The sequence below is a fragment of the Mus caroli genome, unplaced genomic scaffold, assembly GCF_978045245.1.
Source record: "Mus caroli unplaced genomic scaffold, Mus_caroli_1 scaffold_10, whole genome shotgun sequence".
NCBI classification, from domain to species: Eukaryota; Metazoa; Chordata; class Mammalia; order Rodentia; family Muridae; genus Mus; species Mus caroli.
The window spans coordinates 48324235-48341347 of record NW_028227265.1 but is presented as its reverse complement, the minus strand read 5'-3'; positions in this window follow the sequence as shown (position 1 = coordinate 48341347).

Genomic DNA, 17113 nt, shown 5'->3' with positions numbered 1-17113 from the left:
AGATACAACCACACGAAGCTCAAGAAGAAGGAAGACCAAAGTGTGGGTGCTTTGGTCCTTCTTAGAAGGAGAAGGAATTAGAGAAAGGACTGAAGGAGCTGAAGGTGTTTATAACCCCATGGGAAGAACAACATCAACCAACCAGACACCCCAGAGCTCGTAATGATTAAACCACCAACCAAGTAGTACACATGGCTCCAGCTGCATATGTAGCAAAGGATGGCCTTGTCATGCATCAATGGGAGGAGAGGTCCTTGTTCCTACGAAGGCTCAATAGATGCCCTAGTGTAGGGGAATTGAGGGCAGAGAGGTAGGAGTGGGTGGGTGGGTGAAAGAACACCCTTATAGAAGCAGGGGAGGGAGGATAGGGTAGGGAGTTTCCGGGAGGAGGAGGGAAACCAGGAAAGGGGGAAAAAAAGAGAGAAAGCAGGCTGGGCATGCTATGTAGAACAAGGCAGTAAGTAGCACTCCTCCATGGCTTCTGCCTCAGCTCCTGTCTCCAGGTTCCTGCCCTGTTTAAGTTCCTGCCCTGATTTCCTTTGTGGTGGGGAAATATAAACCAAATAAATCTTTTCCTCCCCAAGTTGCTTTTAGTCACAGCAATAATCCCAACAAAGACAAAATTCATGAAAGTACAATTCAATTTAATTTTTAACCACTGGCCCTTTTTGATTAGACAAATCCTGAATAGGGACACTACTTTACTCAGATCACTTAACTCAAGGGAAAAAGAGTTGATTAAACTTTTTTTTTTCTCTTGCTTGCTTTAAGTTTATTTGTAAAAAACAGCACAGGACACTGGCCATCTGCAAATAGTCTGCAGGTAGGTGTGTCTCAGCAGTCCATTTGTCTTCACATTGGCGGGAGCCTTTTCTGTGGGGCCTTCACTGGGGCATGGGCACATTTGGCAGCCTAAGCAGAGCTGAGGCCTGGGGCTTAGCTGGAGCTGCAGTGGCTCTTGCCTTGGTTTGAACCTCGGGCTTTGGTTGGCAGAGGCTATGACCCTTGGCCATGTAGCTTCAAATCTGTTTCCCAAGTTTGCAGTGAGTGAAAGCCAGACATCTGAGTTTGTGGCTCAGGTCATTGGCATCTTGGGCTCTGGCCTTAGGCTTCACAAGGGCCTTGATGGCTTCTGCACATGTGTGGGAAGCCACATGTGTCGTTGCAGGGTGGCACTAGCTACTGCTGGCCACCACGCATACATAGCCTGTAAAGTTTTTTTTGCCAAGATGAGGTTTTGAGAATTAACCAAAATTAACCAATCAGATGAGAGACAAGTTAACCAATCAGATGAGAGACAAGTTAGCCAATCAGATGAGAGAGAAGTTAACCAATCACATGTAGGCATGCAAATGAGGTGGTAAGCATAACCGAAGCACAACCAATCCGGGTGTGAGACACGCCTCTCCTAGGCCTATATAAGCAGCACCAGTTCTGGGCTTGGGGTCTCTTCGCCTCTACAATCAAGCTGTCCCAATAAACTGTGTGCAGAAGGATCCTGTTGCAGTGTCGTTCTTGCTGGCGAGCCAGGGCGCACGCAAGACACATGCACTAATTTTCTTTGTGTTGTTGGCCTGCATCTTCTTCAGGCCTTTCTTGTTGTACTTAACAAAGCACAAGCTCCTCAGGAACTTGGGGTCACCCCCTTAAATATCCTATCTCTGTGATGGGGTTTCTGGGTGACGTTTCTGTGCCATTTATATGACTGGTTGTGTGTGGTGTGGTTCTTGGACTTGGCCAATGTCTGCACAGTAACACGTGTATTGGTTCAACTTCTACTAATTAAATTCTCATACAATTTCAGTGTTTCAAAATGAACAGTAACTTATCAATATATAAACCATCCACCTTGTGCTGTTGGCTGCTGCATGGTGAGATTATGGACATCATCACCATCTTAGGAGCACCTCTTAAGGCAAGATCATGATTTAATTTGTGGATTATTTGGGAGCCAAAGAATCTGGGGTAGCATGTGCTTCCCTTTAAAAAAGAACAGAAGAGAGAGCAGAACAGGACAGCAGCCATGGCCACACAAGGCTGCACACTGTACACAAGGCACACACAGCCATACACGGTCACATGCACCCATGGCAGACTAGAGCTTGGTGTTTGAGCCTCTAAGACATTCAACTTTAATCATTTTGGCACAACTGAATTTCAACTGAGAAATCATCATGAAATAGAAAAGTAATTAAAAAACCGTTGTCCTGGCAATGGAAGACATCATGCACTTGGTTTGTTTGTTTTTTTTTTTCAAGAACATTTTATAAACACACATTTTACTAAGTGACTACAGAGGACTGTTGGAGATAGAAAGAAATGAATGTATTTATGTATTTCATGGATCAGTGAGGAATTTGTGTTGTTTTACTTGATGGAAAATTAGAAAGTAGTAATTTAAGCAAGATGGAAATAAGTTCCTCTCTCTCTCTCTCTGGGAAAATCCTGAGGTGGACAAATGATTGTGTATATTCTCTCTCTCTCTCTCTCTCTCTCTCTCTCTCTCTCTCTGTGTGTGTGTGTGTGTGCACACACACATATGTTCATACATGTGTGATGCATGTAAAACTGAAGACATAAGAAAGACCTTCCTCTATTGCTTCTTTCCACATTATTGTTCGAGACAGGGTGTTTCATGGAACCAGACATGCTCTTCTTAAACCAGGTTCCTGGTTAGCATGCATCATGGATCTTCCTGTTTCTTCCCTGCAACACTGAAATGACAAACACTTGCAGCCATGCCTAGCTTTTTCCATGGGTTCTGGGGATTTGAACTCAGGTACTCAGGCTTGCACAAGCAATCTTCTTATACACTTAGCCATTTCCTTAGCCCTGTATTTTTTTTAATAAGCTTAATCTGGATTTTGTACTATCACATCCATCATCCAATATAAGATCATTTCATCTCCAGGACAGCTAATGCAGCTGAGCCCATGTTATTTCTGTCCCAGATAACAAGGAGGAGGAGAGATAGAGAAGAGAGCTTTTCCCCTTTAGTGCATTTTCCTGAAGATGCAAACACTATATTCCTTGTATTGCATAGACCGGACTTAGTAACTTGTCAATGAAGAATTACACTTATGGGTGGAGAATTTCATTATTTGGATTAGGCATGTGCACAACCAAAGTTAAAGGACAAGAGATGGATGGCAGAATGAAGATATTATAGGTGATACCTCCTTCCAACTGGGATGCAAACCAGTAGCTACAAAATATGCCTCTCACTGTCTGGGTGACCCATATTGTCCCTGGACCACACGGTCTATAAGCATTCATCCCTGTGGTTCAGTGTGTGAAGACTCACAAGTTCCCTGAACAATTGGAAAGAGAACACTGAATCCTCAGGTGTTGTGGAATATTTATCTTGTTGTTTGGAGTCTCTTCATCCTACTATCATTGCTGTCATCTCCTTAATATTGCATAGGATAGAATCTTGTTTTGTTTCTGTCTTCCCAACATTTACCATCATTTTGGTTTATTAACGCTGGAACTACATTTTTTTTGATGTACACATTTTGAAGGTTGTTTTATATTGTACCCTTTATTGTTGCAAACAATATATCATGCATTGTTTTCAATTATGTAAATTAAATTTTAAGACAGTCCTGTTTCATTAACTCCTGAATCTATAACAAGTTTAATTGTATGTTATAGTTAAGTAGTTTTGAATAAATATAATTTCATTAATAGCTCACTGCTAACCTTCACCAAAGGTTTGGTTTTATGTTATATCTCTGGTAAGTTTGTTGAATGCTTTTCTGTATTCTATTGTTAATCTTGCTATGAATAATTTGAAGCCAACTTAATTTTATCTTTTCAAACTGAGTTGAATTTTTTAATGTGTATTCCTAGAATAATACATATATATGCATATACATATACATATCATGTATGTGTACGTGTATGTGTACATGTACATATACATATGTCAATGTATTGCTTCGTGATCTTGTCTGATTTTGTATTTGTCTCTACTTTAAAATTTTGAGAAAATTCTATTCTATTTTATAAATAGCTGAATTATAATAAACCTGGATCAATCTGGTAGACATGTACTCTATGCTTTCAGTTTCTCCTTGAAATCTGTTAGCTATCCACACAGACATCAGAGATAAACATGCCGTTAAATCTAAGGTTTGATTGGCAATGAACTTTTTTACTTGTTTTGACTCCAACTACCTATAGCACTATAACAGCTCCCCCTGACTCCTGCATGTTCAGTATGTGGAGCACATTCTATGAATGCAGTCACACATACATATCAGGGACCACTCGTTCCATTGCCTCTGGAGATGTGTCTCCTGCCACTTAGTGTGCAAACAGCTTATTCTGTGTCATGACCTTTGAGACACAGAGAAGCTTTAAGATGTGAATTCTTGTTAATAGCACAGAGAAGTAAGCATCGAGGTTCTCCTGGATAACTAGAGGTCATGGCTGTATCAGGCAGGAATCTTCGGACTCGGATTTAATTCTGAGTGTCACAGTCTCTTGTGTCTTGATTTTGCCTTTGCTTTGTTGATCAGTTCTGTTGCTGATTTCATCTTCTCACTTCCCTCCATCCTGTTACACCTGCTCCTGCAAAGGTGGCATGTTCCAGCCCCTTGTAGAGCTCTGCCCTTTCACTCCTCTGGGTTGCTGGTAGAGCTCAGAGGTATGCATTGTTTCCAGTGTCCCAAGCTCCAGCAGGTCTCATTGGTGCACCTGCGAAGGGTGTACAGCATACTTTTGGGGAGTTCTTAGGTGCCCACAGTTTTTTTGCAGAAGTCTTTCTTCTGTTCTTCCTTAATTTAGTCTTAAATGTGTTAGTTATTTTAAGTAGCTTCTTGTTTTTAAACATAACCCAACATTATTTATTATACTCTCTGTCTTTACTTTTTTCCCCCTAGATTTCAGTTAGTAAAACTGTAAAAGAAACACACTTCTTTGCATCTGTTCCAGTTCTGTTTTAGCCCCATATAGGTCTTTGGGTGGCTGATGAGCTCTTTTATACAAATATCTGGACTACTGTCTTTCTTTCCATCTTAATTCTGTCTTTCTGCTCTCCCTCTCCTGTGTAATCAGAGTAGGAAAGCCAATGTGTGGTTTAGCCTGAGGTGAGCAGTAAATATTTGTGGCTTAGCAGTAAAGGACTTTGTACTTTGGGGTTGAAAAAGGGTAAGAAAAAAATAGCCCCAAATTCGCTGAGATCGTCTTAACTAGTGCTTTTTGAATGCTGTCAGCTGAAGTAGGCCTTTTCCCATCTTTAAATCTCGGTTCTGGTTGATTACTTTGCAATTCTATTGTTTCCTAAATAAGACAGAGATTCTGGGAGCTACACAAATGGACTCACAGTCTCCCTTGCAAGACATTGAGCTATGATTTATGGGGGAAATTTTAAATGAAAAAAGATTCCTGTCCATCTAACTGTTCTGACATTATCATTCAGAAAGTATCTGAAAGAGAGAGGCCCATCATCATTGCGAAACGGGCCTGTTTTGGTTTCTTTCTAAGTACAGTGGGACACATATTTTAGAAAATTATTTCATGGTTGAAAATTGTAGGCTGCATTCTAGAACAGACCATATTTCATCCCAATTATATGGAGGATAGACATTCAGAGCACCTAAGATCTAGCATAGGTGAAATAAAGGCCAACTCTAGGATTTTTCATAGTGACATGAGCAGAAGCTAAATACAGAAAAGGTAGAGTTTGAAAATTAAGGGATGAGCTAGAAAGCCTCTGCTATAACTAACATAAGAAATGACACAGACTTGGACCAGGGTGGTGGCAGTGGAGGTAGAAAGAAATGGCACCATTAATAATATATGTGTAAGACAGTATGTGCTGATAGGCTAGGTGAGATGTGTGAGGAGAGAGAATATAAAGATGAGACTAAGTTTTTGTTCTGATCATCTCCAAAAGCATGATTGACTAGATGAGATAAGGAAGTGTGTGGGACGATCTGGGGAGTAACAGTGCTCCTGTGTGGACATAGGTTCCCTCAGGTACTTAACAGACACGCAGAGAAGCTGAGTAGATATAGGGTTCTGAGATTTTTTTTGGAGAAGTGTAGACTGGAAATAGCATTTGGGAATCACTGGCATCTAGATGGTATTTAATACTTCAAGTCTGAGTGACGTCACAGCTTGGGATAAAGAGTTCAATGCTGTTGATAGGAATGATGGCTAATATTATCATCTTGACAGGATCTAGAGTTACTGTCTTAGTTACTGTTCTTGAGACTGGCCATGCTTCTGAGTCTATGGGAGTCATTTCTATTCAAACCACCAGAGTCATCTGGGAGTCAAACCTGTGGGAACATCTGTGTGATGGGTTAACTGAGGTGTGAAGGTGACAGCATTCCATGGACTGGATGGAGTTACAAATGAACAAGCTCATTAAGCACCAGTATTCATCTCTATTGGCTTGTCTGTGGACACAGTGTGTCTAAGTGACTCAATCTCCTGCCTCCAGGATTCCCCCATAGTGAAAGACCACCTTCCTAAACTGTGAGCTGAGGGAAAACCTTCTTTCCTTCCTCAAGTTGATTTGTCAGTCATTTTGTCACAGCAATGAGAATAATGATGAATGTGATGGGTATGTAAGAACAACCTGAGAATTAAACATGAGGTTGGAGACCTCAGGAAAAACTGACTGGTGTGTGTGTGTGTGTGTGTGTGTGTGGTGTGTAAGTGCACATGTGCATGCCAAGGGCTGTGCAGGAAGAACAGCAAATGGCTTTAGAACTCATGGAATGGGTGTGTCTTGAAGGCATGGCCCTAAGGACTACATGTCCTGAGAACTTCATGCTGTTGTGGAATCCTGCTCTGCTTGTTGCCCTCACATCTCTCTTGATCTAAAGAATTGTATGAACACTTTATGGGACCTTCCAGTCCCTCACTGGGCAGTATTTCTGGCAATCACAACAAGAGTGCTTGATCTTTTTCAGGCATTGCTGTTGAAATTAGAGCAGATTGATTCAATCACCCTAGGAAAGAACTTAGAGATGTAGATGGTCAGCAATGACCACCACTCTTAGAAAGCATTTGAAAAAATAAAATAGTGAAGCGAGGCTGGGACGTTTTTACTGCTGTCTCTGATGTAGAAAATCTTAGGAACAATTTGAAGTTCAGAAAGCACACTCTTATTAGTAAGGCTAGGGATCTTTTATGGTCAGAGAACAAGAACAATGGAAGCACTGGCTGGCGTGATTTACTGAGGCTGGATTTGTGATGTTTGATTTCTTATACCAATTTTTGCCTTTATATTCTTCAAATGCTTTAATACCAATTGTTGAGGAGTAGATATACATCTTGAGGATTTAAAATAGATATGACCATGGCTGATTTTTTTATATAAAAGTTTAGATTTGTGATTCTTTTAAGATGCTTACAAGATTACTTTTAAGATAAATAATAGACTAATTGATCCTTTCTTTGGAAGCAAACATCGCTGCCTGTCAATAGAGAGACAAGATGATGAAACTATCCTGCGTGCTTACACTTTGCTGCTTGCTCACATCTATAACAAGTATGAGGTTCTTGGTAATAATTTGGTTTTTTTTTATGTTTTTTTTTTCACATGAAGATATTGGGCAGCATACTGTTTTTCATAGTCTTTCACTAAAAGAAAACTAGAATGTAGTCTCATTGTAATTTTATACTGCTTGAAAGATTTTGCTGGAATATATACAATTTGGAAGAAAAAAATAGAGTGTGAGTTTGAGTCTGCTCCATCCACCAATTGTGTGTATATGTGTATATATATATATATATATATATATATATATATATATATATATATATACATGGACATACATATACATGTGTGTGTGTGAAATGCTTGAATCCTGCCTGTTAGAGCTTTGCTCCACTCACTCAATGTGTGAATATGTATATACACCCATCTATTTGTCTGTCTGTCTGCCTGATGTATTAGTTTGTATGAAGTTATTGGAGCCTGCTTTTGCTTCAACCACTTTGTGTGTATGTATGTATGTGTGTTTGATTTCTCCCTCTTTTCTTTTTAATCTATGGCTGCCACAGGCAGCAAACCCCAGTCAGTTGCTCTCAGGACCGATCCCCATCAGCCCCTCTTAGTGCTGATCACCTTCAGCTGCTTTAGAACTGACCCCAATTGCTGATGCCACATCTTGCTGCCAGGCCTGTGGTGCCAAGGCTGGTCTTTTACATTGTGTGTGTGTGTGTGTGTGTGTGTGCACATGCATACATGCGTCTGTGTCTATGTATTTTGAGACAGGGTCTTGCTGTGCAGATGAGGCTGGCCTTGAATAGCTGTCCTCCTGCTATAGCTTTCTAGTTGTGAGGATTACAGATGTGCCATGGTGGTATCCATGCTTGGTTTTATCTATCTATCTATCTATCTATCTATCTATCTATCTATCTATCTATCTATTTATCTATTTTTTGCTTTTAAAACAAGTATTTTCTCTCTAAGGAATTTCATACACCACAGACAATTATCTTTCTTTCTCAACAGATTACTAATCATTTAGTATAATAAACCTTGCAAATATTTGTTGGCTGAGTTAATTCTCAAAAGACAATCAACTTTCTATCCTTGTCTCCAAGATATTTCTGAGATCCTACATTATATTTTTACATATAATGAGAATTCTCCTCCTGGTTTTACCTGTCATCACCAAGTTTTAAGTTACCACAATGGACTAAACTCTGATCCTGCTTTTGAGATTTTTAAATGAGATAAAATTGGATTTTGTGATGTTGAGGTAGCAAAGAAATGAATGGATCATCGGGATGCCCTTGGATGAAGGTAATGGTGAATGGTTAATACAGGTGGGCCAGGCAGACCTGGGAGTGAGGCCAAAGGGAATCTCAGAGTCTACATCTGCCAGTGAACTGAATAATATACAGATGAAGTTATGGGGGAGGCAGTCACCACAACAGGATGGGCCTGAGCAGACACAACTGTAAATAGATACATATATTTCTCCTAGGATTCTTTGCTATGAGCCCACCCTACCATACCTAGACCTCTGATCTTCTCCAGCTTTATTTTGCTTACTTTAAAAATCCTTATTTTTCTCCCCACTCCATCTCTGTTCCTGTTTGTGGCTGGAGTTTCTTCTCAGCACAGCCCACATGTGGTTTCCTATGTAGATGGTCACTTATTTAACTTAGCCTTAAGTCTAAACTGTTGCCTTTCTCATTTCTTATTTCTCCTTCACTCTGAGTAGGCTCCACATCTATCACCCACCCACCTCTTTCCTCCTTAACAATTTTACAGAACTCCATTTTCTTATACATATAGGCCACACAAAGTTTCTAGAATTTGATTTTTAACCTCTCTGACCATGTTCTGTGTCCACCCTGATCTTCTGCTCCAACCTCCTTTTCCTTCCTCTGTGACCCACTTTGCAGTATAAGACACACACCTGCCCTATAAGACACACATCTGCCCATTTGGAACGCATCATCAAGAAGGGCTGGGTATTTGCTCTTTAACATTTCTGAACTTGTTCTGTGCTCTCCCCTCTCTTTTCTTAAACTCATTCTTAGGTGGTATTTAAAGTTCTAAGCAGTCTGAATGTAATATAAAATACTGAAGAATGGAAATATACCTGGCCTTGACATTTTAGCACATGCAGACATGTTTTTTCAATAATATGCCTCACTGAACTTACCCATTTAGTCCTGAAATTGGGTGTCTTAGGAGGGTGGGGGGATGGCTCAGTGGTTAAAAACCATTGCTGTTCCTGTAGAGGGTCTGGGTTCAGTTCCCAGCTAAGAAACTATCAGAATCAGCATTATTTCAAAAATTGTTAAACACAGAAGTTCAGTTTCTAACCCAGAGTTTCTGCCCTTGAATCCTTAACGATTCATGTTCAGGCTAAAATTTAAAAGCAGTGTTCTGCAATGCTGTCAGAAGTTGCCAGCTAAGATCATGCATTTCTCCTTGCATAGATGAAGGAACCATGGCTGGTCTAGCATTGTTTTATGCCTGACTTTCTCTATTATGGTTGGTCTGTTATCAAAGAAAAATTAATTGCTCCTAAATAGTTCTAATGTGGCCAGTGCTAGGTTAGTGATGGATTTAGACATTCTGTGGGAAGTTAGAGCGTTTACCAGTAAATGGAAGCAGTGAAAATTGATGTTATTAATTGTTGCTGTTGCTGTTGTCGTTGTTACTGGACACACAATGTTCACTCATGATGTGGAGGTAGTGAGTAACCTTGTTTCTTTGGAGGTTGTAAGGATTTATTTTGCAACACAAGCGAGACACAGAGACACACAGAGATACTTTTCTTCAACCAGCCTCATGGGCTAGATACCTTTGCTCATTGGTTTTAAGACATGTAAAAGTGGTCACTTAGCTGATCTCACTGCTACAGAAGACTATACAGATCCTGTGAAAATACCAGTAGCTCGACTTCATAAAGTGAGCACTCCTCTTTGTCCTGGATAAGGACCTTAAGAACACCTTTCAAAGTTATTCATGAAGAGAGTCCCTTATTGCAAGCATCTTTCATGTGAAGATACAGCAGTGATATGTGGTACCCGAGATGATTCAAGGAGGAGAGGGGTGTGCTACACTGGCTCACACCTGAGTGATGAACACAGGGAGTCAGTTGAATCTAGTCAAAGGGTGATTTGGTACTGTGATAAACTTTCTATCTCATGAACATCAAAGGGCAAGTTTTACTGAGAAAGTCTTATTTTATGATCTGCCTTGAAGCTCCACGAAGAAGGAAATCTCACATCATTCATCACAATGAATAGTGAAACTCAGCATAGAAAATGTTAGTGTGGAGTTATGTGGGAGATTTCTCTCTGGTGTGAAAGATTGCTAAAAGATTCTCCACAACTCTAAGATGACTTTGGTTATAGGAACAACATTGTACAGAGTGCTCATAGGAGCATCTGAAATGTAGGTTCTATCCAAGAGCCATCAGTATGGATTTTATTGCAAAAATGCTATGCTGGTTTTAGTGGTTGTAAGTTTCTGAGATCCTGAGGTTGTAATGTTCATTTTGCTTTACCCATACATAAAAAAGCCATTAAAATTTATTGGATAATAAATTCATAAGCAAGTGGCAACATCTAATATTATCTGTCAAGTAAAAAGAACCAGACCAATTTTATCACATATTTTTGTGGCCTCCTTAGCATATTTCCTTGAAAACATATCAAACAAACATAAATGAGACATATTTACCAGGGAGATACCACTGCATCTTCTTAGCAATCACAGCAGTTTGCATAGCTATTTTAACTTGTTTTGATGGATTAATTGGTACTTACAACAAGGATTTCTTGGGTAGTTTAATATTTTGCTATGTGATCATGAGCAATATATGAAAAACATCTTTATGCCATGACAAAGGCTAGACATTAATGATGAACATAAATGAGTGGAGATATTTCTATCTTAGTTGTCTTTCATGTGTTTGCCAGAAATATTTCTACAGTCTTCTCAAAGAAATGGTACTGCTGACAGAATATTCTTATGATGTCAAATTTCTTGTGTTCATACCTAGTACTTTATGTATTCTTCCAGCTCTGTAGTGGCTGATCTGTCAGAGTGACTCAAAAGCTCCTTGTTTTCCTTGTCTGTTTTTATTTTTCATTTTGGAGATAAGTTGCATGTATCCTTGGTTAACCTCAAACTTAAATGCAGCTAAGGAGGACCTTCAACTCCCGACTCTTCTGCTTTCCCTCCCAAATATTGGTATACAAGTGTGTATTACCCCAGCTTTGTCTGTTGATATTAATGACACAGCATAAAAATTACACACTATTGAAGCTTTAAAGGTGTTTGCTTGCTAAAAATGGATAAAAAATTATCAGGGATAAGCAAAGAAAAAAATTAAGGACAAACCAGAAAAAAGAAGTAACAAAATGGAAAGATGTTCACTTTATAATTTCACTAAGATGCCATAGTACTAGCTTAAGGATAGACATGGGAAGTGCATTCTGGAAGTAAATTTTTATGGTTTTGGTCAAATTAACATTTTTCAAAGGAATTATTATAATTCAGTAAAAGAGAGATACAGTCTCTTTTCAGCAGATAACTCTGAGACATGTGAACATATAAACCAAATACAGACTAGATTCCCAACTGTACAGACACTCAAAGTGAATCAGAGATAGAGGTAAGTTCAAAGACTTTTCAACAGATAATGCTTAGACATGTGAAAATATAGACCCAGACTGCCTCCTGCACAGACACTCAAAGTGAATCACAGATGGAGATGAGACGTTCAAAGACTTTTGAAAGAAAATACAGGGGGAAATTGTTAAGAGATTGGGCAAGGCAAAGATTTATTAGCTATGACAATAAGAGCTTGATTTTTCCATAGTATAAAAAATTAATAGATTGAACCTCATCAAATTTCAATATATTTTATGCTTCCAGACTTACCATTATAATAATGAAAAAAGCAAGCCAGAGAAAGGGAGAAAATGTTTGCAAATCACAGCTCTAATAAAGGGTGTGTATTTCATATATAAATACCGCTCTTCCATTCCCCAAATAATGAAGTTAAGCAACCCAACAAAAATGGACAAAATATCTGGGCAGACACCTAATCCAAGAAGATATATGAATGAGCAACTAGCACACGGGATAGTGCTCAACATCTCATGTCAGTAGGGAAATGGAAAATACACAGCATCCCATCCCACACCTAGTAGAATAGGTCCAATCATAAGGACTGATGGTAAACGTTGGCAAAGATTTGGCGAATCAGGAAACCTCTTATATTTTTGGGTGGAATGTGAAATAGCATGATCAGTTGGAATGTTTTTAGTTACACACAACCATACACCCTAGCAATTTCAGACTTTCATATCTGCTCAAAATAAGTAGAAACATGTACCCCAAATCAAAATGCATATAAATACCCATTAGATTATTATTCATAATAGTCAAAAGATGTGCACACTCACAATGATCAAAACTGTCAGCAAACCTACATCTGCAGTTCAAAGTAGAATAATGGTTGCTGGGGGTGAGACACATCTCTTCATTTGCAAATGTTAATTTCAATGAGACATTACTCTAATTCAAGGCCTCTGGCTTCTGTTATACCATCAATACTGGATCCTCACTGGAACTCCTCTTAGATATCCTATTGTTGCCCTGTGTCATGGAGATCCTGCAGCTTCGGATCTGGAGGACACATCCCTTCACACACTCCAGTAGTTCATACATGGGGTTGATATAGAGGGCCAACTCAAAGCCCTGGATCTAAGCTGGTTAGCCTGCCAGCTGTCCTGCATCCACACCACCAGGGAAACTCTCCAGCACAGCCCCGTGCCACAGACAGCAAGGGGCCCAGCCAGCTGTCCTGCTTTCATGCTCTCAGGGTTGCTCACCTACACCCACATCATCAGGGCCAGCTCTACTGTGCTTCCTAAGTGAGTTGTGAGGTCCACTCTTCTGAGTACTGAAGCTGGTGAGGGGCTGGGCCAGATCTCCTGTTTTCATGTCTTTGGGGCCAGCTCTTCCAAGATGTCCAGGCAAGTGGTGAGAGCACCTCGGCATAGCCACATAGCCATTAGGCGTAAATATGGTCCTAGTTGGCTGCCCAGACCAGGGAAGTCCTTTGGTGGAAACAGACTCCTGCTGCTACACGGCATGAACCAGACATGGCCCTCTGTTGCATCACAGGCAAGGACCTCACCATTGTTTTAGGCAACTTCACCAGTGACTCATATTAGGTTGTTCTTCACTACTCAAGAGTCTTTAGTTCTGCCTCTCTTCATTGTGTATCCCTCACTCTGTTTCTCTTTCTCTTTCATCTCTCTACCATTTACTTGCTCATCTCAGTGGCACCTGGGTGTCTGGGGTGGTCTCAGGAGTGCTTTTTCCTGACCATACTGGGTAACACTGGGCTGGGGATTGTCTCAGGTGTCATCTGCTTACCTGGCTCCTGTCTGCAGGGGTAATCTTAGGGGTACTCTGCCTGTCTGCACTGTGTTACCAGACTGGGGGTCATCTAGAGCATGATCTGTCTGTCTAGACACACGGCACTGGGCTAGGAGCACTGAGAGAGTGAATACTTTAAAAATCATTGTAAAGTACCATATTTTCCTTTGAAAGAACATTCTTTTATTTACATTTCTATTTTATTTGAGTGTTCATTTTCTCTCTCCAGTTTTTTTTCTTTTTCTTGTTTTGCTTTTTTGAAAAAGGTTTTATGTAGCTTGCAGTGCCATGAAGTTGCTCTGTAGTCAAGGACCTTGAACTCTTATCTTTCTGCTCCCACCTCCCATGTCCTGGGAATATCAGCATATACCACCCATCATACTTGGTAGTGTGATACATTTCTAAGTTTGTATAAATAATACAATTTAAAATCTTATAATAAATAATTAGATATGGCATTGATAAAATCTTTTCCTAGTCTATAGACTGTAACATTGTTCAATTGATGGTGTCCTTTGCCTTACAGAAGCTTTTCAGTTTCATGAGGGACTATATATTAGTTGTTGATCTTAGTGCCTGTGCTATCTGTGTTCTGTTTAGAAAATCTTCTATGTCAATGTATTTTTCATGTTTTCTTCTATCTGGTTCAGTGTATCTGGTTTTATGTTGAGGTCTTTGATCCTCTAGGACTTGAGTTTTGTTCAGGATGATAAATGTGAATCTATTTGCATTCTTCTACAGGCAGACATGTAGTTTGACCAAAACCATTTGTTGAAGATACTTTTGTTTTTTTCCAGCATGCATTTCCGGTTTCTTTATCAAAAATGTACATATATTTGTGGATTTATGTTTAAATCTTCAATTCAATTCCATTGATAAACTTAGCATTTTAAGATAAAATTAGCATTTTAAGAATGCTAATACTATGTGGTTTTTATATGATAGCTTTGTAATACAACTTGAAATCAGGAATACAGACACCTCTAGCCTCATAGTTCTAGCGCTCTCTAGCAGACTGTTTTAACTACTCTGGGTTTTTTTTTTTTTTTTTTTTTCTACATGAAGGTAGAAAATTTCCTTTCAATGTCTGTAAACAATTTTGTTGGAATTTTAATGGGAATTTCATTGGATCTGTTGATTGCTTTCAGTAGGATAGTCTTTTTTACTATGTTAATTCTACAAATCCATGAGCTTGCAAGAGCTTTCTATCTTCTGATATCTTTTTCAATTTCTTCAAAAAATTGAAGTTTTTGTCATATAAGTATTTCACTTGCTTGGTTAGAGTTACCCCAGGATAATTTTATTTTATTTGAGGATGTTATAAAATATGGTATTTCACTGATTTCTTTCTCAGTCAGTTTGTCATTTGTACATAAGAGGGCTACTGATTTTTTTTTTAATTCATCCTGTATAAAGCCACTTTGCTAAAGGTGTTTATTACCTGTAGAAATTCCCTGGTAGAATATTTAGGGTAATTTAAATATTCATAAATCTTCCAGTTTGTTTATATGGTAGATTGTATTTACTGATTTTCATATGCTGAACCATTACTGTGTCTGTGGGATGAAGTTTACTTGAGCATGGTGGTTAATTTTTTGATATATTCTTGGATTCACTTTACAAGTATTTTATTGAGTATTTTTTATATCTATGTTCATAGGGGAAATTGGTCTGTAATTTTTCTTTGTTGAGTCTCCATGTGGTTTGGGTATCAGAGTAATTGTGGTCTCCAAAAATGAATTAAGCAATAGTTCTTGGGCTTCCATCTTGTAGAATAATCTGAGGAGTATAGGCATTAACTCTTCTTTGAAATTCTGGGAGAATTCTGAGCTAAAACCATCTGGTCCTGAGCTTAGTTTGGTTGGGAGACTTTTAATGACTGCATCTAATTCACTAGGGTTTATAGGACCACTTAAATTGTTTATCTGATCTTGATTGAACTTTATTAGGTGGTACCTGTTGAGAAAACTATCAATTTCTTCTAGATTTTTAAATTTGGTAGAGTAAAGGTTTGTAATGTATGTCCTTTAATGATTCTCTGAATTTCCTCGTTCTCTGTTATTCTCCTCTTTTTGTTTCTGATTTTTTATTAATCTGGGTATTCTCTCTCTGTCTGTTAGTTAGCTTGAATAAAGTTTTTTCTATCTTGTATTTTCTTAAAGAACCAACTCTGTTTCACAGATTCTTTCTTTTACTCTCTTTGTTTCTATTTTGTTGATTTCAGCCCTCTGTCTGATTATTTCTTGAAATCTACTACTCTTCTTGGCTGTGCTTCCTTGTTTTCTTGTTTTTATTCTAGAGCTTTCAAGTGCTGTTGAACTGCTAGAATGAGATCTCCCCAATTTACTTATTTAGGCACTTAGTGCTATAAACTTTTCTTCAAAGCACCACTTTCATTGTATCCCATAAATTTGTGTATGCTGTGTATTTGTTTTAAATGAATTCTAGAAAGTCTTTTTTTTTCCTGACTTGACCTATTTTTCATTCAGTAGAGAGCTGTTCAGTTTCCTCGAGTTTGGAAGCTTTCTGTAGTTTCTATTGATATCTAGCTTTGATCCATTGTCTGATAGGATACAGGAGGTTATTTCAAATTTTCTTGTATCTGTTGAGATTTGCTTTGTGTCTAAGTATGTGGTCAGTTTTGGAGAAAGTTACATGAGGTGCAGAGAAAGTATATTCTTTTGGTTTTGTGTGGGATATTCTATAAATATCTATTAGGTCTGATTGGTCTATTGTGGGTATCCCTGCTCTCATGCATCATTTGTTGATATAGTCCATGAGGGCAGTGGGAGCAGAGATGTTGAACAAGGGGTTCATAAGTCCTGTGAGTGCTTATGCTGAATAAACCACACTGGGACCCTCAGTCTGAAGGCAGATCAAGTTACGGTGATTGAAGGCTCATACATTTTGGGTGGACTGAAGGCAGGGATCTCCAGGATGGGCAAATGTCATCGTCTGGGGTTTAGAGTGTATGGAATGCCTCATTAGCATGGGGGAGCATTTCAGCAATCTCAGGCGCTAGCTGAACAGGTTTTGTCAGGAGGAAGGAAATTGGTCCTATATACTAATTGAGGCTACATGACATTCCTCAGGTAGAGGTGAATATTGGGTCTTAGAATTCCCCAAAAGGTTAGAGAAGGAGAAAACCTGCAAAAGAATGGAGTCTCTCTCATATTATGCCAAGCCCAGAGGCTATCCCGTCATGGTGGACTTCAACCTTAA